The sequence below is a fragment of the Acyrthosiphon pisum genome, chromosome A1 (genome assembly GCF_005508785.2).
Source record: "Acyrthosiphon pisum isolate AL4f chromosome A1, pea_aphid_22Mar2018_4r6ur, whole genome shotgun sequence".
In the NCBI taxonomy this organism is placed as follows: domain Eukaryota; kingdom Metazoa; phylum Arthropoda; class Insecta; order Hemiptera; family Aphididae; genus Acyrthosiphon; species Acyrthosiphon pisum.
In genome coordinates, this window is record NC_042494.1 from 134,153,899 (window position 1) to 134,160,975 (window position 7,077).

Below are 7,077 nucleotides of genomic sequence, written 5' to 3' on the forward strand. Positions count from 1 at the left end.
AAACCCTGTTGATATTATATGTTATATTGGTAATATAATATAATAATGTATTCAAAGCAAAATGCATATAGTTGGTTAGAATCATGGACGTAGACACTTGGAATACGGGTGATAGATCCCCCCCTAGACCTTTTTCTAAATTTTGAGTGGAGGGATGATTGTATTGATTTTACAATGATGTCTGTTTTTTTTTTGTCCGTCATCACCTTTTGGGGCAGTAAAAATGATTCTATTTTCTACTTTGTATTTTTAATATTTTTCAACTGTTACTAAAACATATCAGTAACCTGTTATTTAATTTTCAAGTTTCTTGAACCAACAAATAAAATATTTAAAAATAAACATTCTCATGAATTTTTAACTCTCAATAATTTGCAAATTTTCGTGACTTTTACGTATTTCGTCAAAAATTCAAAAATTTCTATGCTTATAAAAAAAACTGTGATTTTACTTTTAATATTTTTTAACTATCATTGTAAATATATATAAGGAACCTTGTATTAATTGTTCACGCTTATTGGCTCAACAAAAATTTATTGAAGAATGTGATTGATATTCATAGAAAAAACTAATACAATTGGAAACTGAAAATATCTGTAGACAGTTAAAAACAAATCAAAATATTTTGAGATTGTTTTTAAATGTTATAATATATAAGAAATTCTAATATAAGCGACCAGTAAACATTCTATCTATACACGGTTCTATAGTTACACCAAAAATCAAAATCGATTTTTCTAAAAACAAGATTTTACGTAAAATATCCCGTTTTTTTTCCCAGCACTTTTGAAAATTATTGGTTATTTTAAATTTCGACCTCCAAAAGCACCAATTAGATTCAATTTCTCAAAAGAATAGATACTGAAACTGAAAATCAAAATATTATTTGGACAACTTATCATAGAGTTGTATACAAACGCACAAAAAGAAAAACACACTTCAATGTAAAATCAATACATTCATAGTACCACTCGGAATCTAAAATTATATAAACAAAGATATTAAATTAATTGCCATTAAATTAGCAAAGTCTCATAAGCATTTTCTTATTTTGTTGTAATTCAAAAACTAATAACCGCAGATACTTTAAATTTTCAACAAATGTTTTTATTTTATTAATTTCTATCCATGAAAACTTAAAATTTTCAAAATATATTGACTCATGTTTAATACCTAATAGAAATATACATTTTTTTAGTTTTTTTTTTTTTCTAAAATAGTAAAATGTCAATACATTCCTAAAATTACTTATCTAGACACTTACTGTACAGCAGATCAGTACTCACATGTCCACTTTTTTATATATTTTATATAATATAACTGTGAAGGCACTACTTTGGTGATTTATCTTAAAAATTATGAATATTTATCCTCCCTCAATGAAAATTTCTGTCTATACCACTGGGGTAGACAGGAAATTGTATATATATTGTAATTTATATTTTATAATCAGCTTAAAACATTATTGCGCTTATTACATTTTTGTTGTAGGTGGTGCACACAGCTTATAGTATAGTATCAGTGATGACGAAAAGTTTAAGTACCTGATTAAAGAAATATAATTATAAATAATCGAGTTACCCAATGAATTTTGGGCTTATGTTATATGCAATTTTCTTGTAGTTGAAATGCATTTTATATTTAGTAAATTAACAAAATCATTTCTTAAATACATTTTTTATTTTATGGAAATAAGAATTTAGACGAAAATCACAACATTAAAATATGTCTAATCAAACCATTTTAAAATATTCAGAAATTGTAGAAAAATGGGTATCACTCATTAGTAAAATAAAAAATGTTATAAAAATAAATAATATTTTACCGTGTGTTTTTTTGTAATATTTTTTGTTGCATCTGATATATATAATATATACGTATACCTACCATCTACTATCATCTGACATCTCGCAGACATAGATGGCTACAGGTTAGTTGATGAGTGTCACCTGACGATGATATTTGGATATTTTTGAGGTCGCCAACCACGCGCTAACCTAACCTGGTGAGGCCGGAGCGACGTGGATTTTTTATGGTATACGGAACAATGTTAACACTAAGAATAATAAAACTCACAACATATTTTAGGGAGAAAAAAAAGGTGCATATATTATTTAAATTAGCGCCGAGAAATCCATCAGGCATAAAACTCCGACAAAGAAAGGTAAACAAAAAACAAACATAGTAATTGGGCAAACCAATAACAAATACACGTATTATAATAATATACGATGTATACACTATACATCCCACCGGCCGCGGCTGCTCTGGACGGTTACCGGGAGTATAGAATAATGGTAATTATAATAATAAAGAATAGTAATAATAATAATCATACAAATACAGGAATACCGGCTACGGTGTATTGAATATATATATATATATATATATATTATATAAAGGGAACATTACACCACAATACGTGTTCCTGCAATGCCACCCAAAAGCACAGTGACAAAAACGGTGACTCTACTTCTCCATGCTGTAGTGTACCAACGCGTCGTGTCAAAAAGAAGTGTCTTATTAAATTCAGAATATAAAAACAATGTTTTTATCGTTTTTTGAAACGTATCTAAAATCAAGAAATTTATTAATTAGGTATCTACTATTAACAAGTATGTTTAATATATAAGATATTTTTTGATGTTGAAGTGAATGATTTTTTTTTGAAGCTATAATAATCTTGCATTAAAATCGTAGATAATATAAACAAGATATATATTTATTAATTTTATTGAAATTCGAATTTGAAAATGTTTAAAAAAAGATTAATATCATTGTTTCTTTGTAACTATAGGCTTTATTAGGTAGAAAACTATATTTTTTTTTTCATCAATTTAAAAATATAAATAAATGTACTAGTTATATACACTCACCACCTTCTTATATTATATTGATAAAGAAACAAATATTATGTTCTGTGTTTCATTTGGAAATTTCGTAGTTTAGTTAACTACTAAATTTTTTAGTAAGAATACCAGTTAGATACCATGTAAGGCTAGGTTAGGGTAGAAAATGTATGTGATATATTATGGTAGGTACAGTAATTACTTTGTTTTTATGATTGGAGTAGGTAATATATTTTAATTGTATATAGGTACTACATACTATATGACGAAGTAGGTAAACTATACTATTGATTATAGTTTTTTATGCATAATTTATATTACAAATGTATCTATTCTGCGAATTACCTACTGGTTTAAGGACACGGTCAAACACAAAATGTAAGCACTATAATTAAGCTGTGTTGTAATTAAAAAGAAATATGTAGGTGAACGAATGGTCTGATTAATATCAGTAAGTATCAATTGAATGAAGAGAATTGTTAACATTTTCTTTCCATTAAAATATTCTTCAAGAGTCCAACTTTGTGATTTTTAAAAAATACGTATACCCACAGAGAGCATATAAAATTAAAAAATAATAAAAATATAATTGAAAAACCAATACTAAACCAATTATTGGTTTCACCGATTTACGTAAGTTTGTTTGATCTTATAAAAGCTTTCAATGTAATTTTTAGAAAAATGTCTATATATTTTAGCAATTTTAAGTTGATATAGGTAGTACCTCTATAGGTGCAGCACTATCCATTACAATAATATTATCTTAAACTGCATTTAAATTACTATTATATTATGTAATAAAGCGTACACAATTTGCGTCACATCTAAAAATAATTTTGGCATTATGAGCCACTTTTAAGGTTGTAGTTTGTGCCACATATGACTAAATAAAAGTACATTACTACCGACTAGGTAAATAAATTACTTTATTCACAATAATATCCACTCACTTGTAACCTACGGTATAACAGAACGACACCCACTGACCTTCTATTTATAATATTGTAATTTATTCATCATTAAGTTTATTTTAGTATAAACAGTACATTTCAAGAAAAATATTAAAATGTACACAAATTAGAATGAAAATGTAAGCTACCTATTTGTAGTTGAAGATAAACGTACTTATAGTGAATAAATTAATGTCCGTAAATAGAATAATTTATATTTAATTTTCCATGTTATTTAATCACGTTTATATGCTTTAATAAATGTGAGCCCTGTAAATTGATCAGGTAAATTCCAATAATTTAAATTTAAATTTTGACGAGATTAGCAAAATTGATATTATTTAAATGTGGCGCAAATTACATTCCTCCGGATTTAAATGAATCTAATGGTGGAGAAAATGACAAGCACTAAAATTAGCGCAAAATACCATCTCCCATAATATCCAATATCCTTATCCACTACGTCACACAAAGTTCTCAACCATTTTTTTCATCGAAAAAATCCTAACTTAATCCTAAATAAATTGCAACACACTTGAATTATTAAGATCAAAGAGTATTATAAATAACATTAAAATCCTAAAATATGCGTCAAACAATTTTTTTTTTGCTAACACATCACCTAAGATCGTGATATAGTGGTCGAGAACTACACGTATCTATTATGTTTAAAGTATGTTGATAAAACACCTTTTAATATATTCTATACTTGGATTTTTTACAGAAACCACAAATAAAAATCAATTAAACGATGATACCAGATACAAGAACAAAATATATAATGAATATAAAACTGATGAAATTGACCGGGTTATATCAGTTATTAAACCCAGACACTCCAAAATCATTCGGTTGTAATATTTTCAAATTAGGTGGAATTCTTGGAGCAGTATTTCTTATATTAACATTTCTAATGTGTAATTTAAGTATATACTATTCTCTAAACGATTTTACCGAAGCCGTAAAATATTTCATGTTAATAATTGCGACAATATTTGCATTGACCAAAATGAGCTTCATAGTTTTAAATTCAAATGCATTATGGAACTTAATAAGCTTCACGTCAATAGATTATTTTACATACAGAGGCCAACCAAAATATATGCTAATTTATGCTCGAAAATTGTCGATATCAATCTCAAATATTTTCACATTGTCTTGGATTGTAGTAATATCAGTATGGGTTTTATCTCCAATTATAATTAAGGATAATTTTATGAATGTTAAATCCAAAGATGATACATACAGTCAATATCGATACAACATGCTCAATTTAATATTTCCAGTATCAGCTCAATTTTATAACAACAATTTTCTAGTGTTTTATTTACTTGAGTCAATAGCATTGATAGCTTATGGTTATTCCATGATGGTTTTTGATAATTTGGTAGTTTCTTTGTGTATAACAATCACATACCAGTTAAAATCGATTGCATTATCATACAGTACACTAGGTTATGATAATACCGACATCGATTTTAAAAGTACTAGTAAGTTTTACTTTTTATGTATAAATAATATTATGTTAGCATTGAAGAATCATATTTCATGCAACTCTACAGTCCAAATATTTTATTAGATTGAAGTAATTTTATTTTTGCATAGTAATAATTAATAATATTTGAATCTTAATAGTTAGGTATGATATTCTATTTGTAGATACTGTTTTATAATATTCAACTGAATACTAATTAAAATATTCAAAAAATATACTTTTTAATACGTTTTGTATAAAACTTTGCAATATTATTATTATGGTTGATAATTACTATTAATAAATAAATAATCATTTATGTAGGTCCTACATTGCTACTCACGATAATATGATTTATTACTGTATTAGTATACATATAATAAATGCTAAAAAACCACTAAAAAACACCTATATTATATTATGTGATCATGTTTTAGACGTGGAAAACAAACCATTAAATAAAAGATCAAATGACTTCAACAACTTAATACTTATAGTTCAAGATCATCAAAAATGTATAAAGTACGTTACGAAAAAAATCAATGTTTTATTTTTGTTTTTGGGTATATTTTTCCGGAGATAATAACTTAAAAATATATATCTATTATTATTATTATTATTATTATTATATTATTATATTATTATTATTATTATCTTTATTTATAATTTGAAACATATCATAAACACTGCTGTTTTAGGACAATGAATGAAGTTTATAACGTGTTGCGTCCAATTTTACTTTTTCAACTGTTCGCCGAATCAACATTAATAACCGTACAGCCCTTTTTAATTATATTGGTAATTATGATTTCATACAAAATGTACTTAATACTAACTAAATAAATGTTGTGTTTATTTTAGAATATCAATAAAGGGCTTTCACCGACTTCACCGGAAAGTATTAAATTAATATTATCTGCATTAACAAACGTGGTTCACTTATTTTCAACATGTTATATATTTACTATAATTAATAATTGTGTAAGTATGCCTATAATACAAATCAAACAACACATAATATTACAGATTATTACGTACCTATTAATGTTATATTCCTATTAGACTTTTTTTATCCAATTTAGATTATTTTATCCGATTTAGGATTGTTTTTTACTAAACTGTTTTTTATTCAAATCAGTTTTTCTATTCAAATTAGACTTTTTTTTAATCTAATTTGGGTTATTATTAAGCAAGGAATTTTTTATTTAATTAAAATTTTTCAATAAAAATAGTTTTTTATTCAAATTAATTTTTTTTTTCATTCATAAGACTTTTTTTCCGATTTAGTTTTTATTTTAAATCAAATCTAAATCGGATAAAAAGTTCCAAATTAGATAAAAAAAAAGTTATGAATGAAAAAAAATTAATTTGTATAAAAACCATTTTTATTGAAATATTTAAATTAAATTAAAAAATCCTTGTTTAAAAATAATCCAAATTAGATAAAAAAAAAAGTCTGATTTAACTAAAAAACAGTTAAATAAAAAACAATCCTAAATCGGATAAAAAATCTAAATTGTATACCATTCGTTTGTATCCGGGTTGTATTGGTTTGTAATCCAATTTTTATCGTTTGTTGAGATTTAGTTTTTATTTTAAATCAAAATTTTGGTGGGGGGCTGGGGAAATGCCCAAGTTTGGAATTTTTATTTAATTTAGATTTTTTATTCAACCAGGCTTTTATTCTATTTATATTTTTCAATAAAATATTGTTTTTTATTCAAATTAATTTTTTTTATTCATATAAGAATTTTTATCCGTTTTAGGATTTTTTTTTCAAACAGGATTTTTTATTTAATTTAGA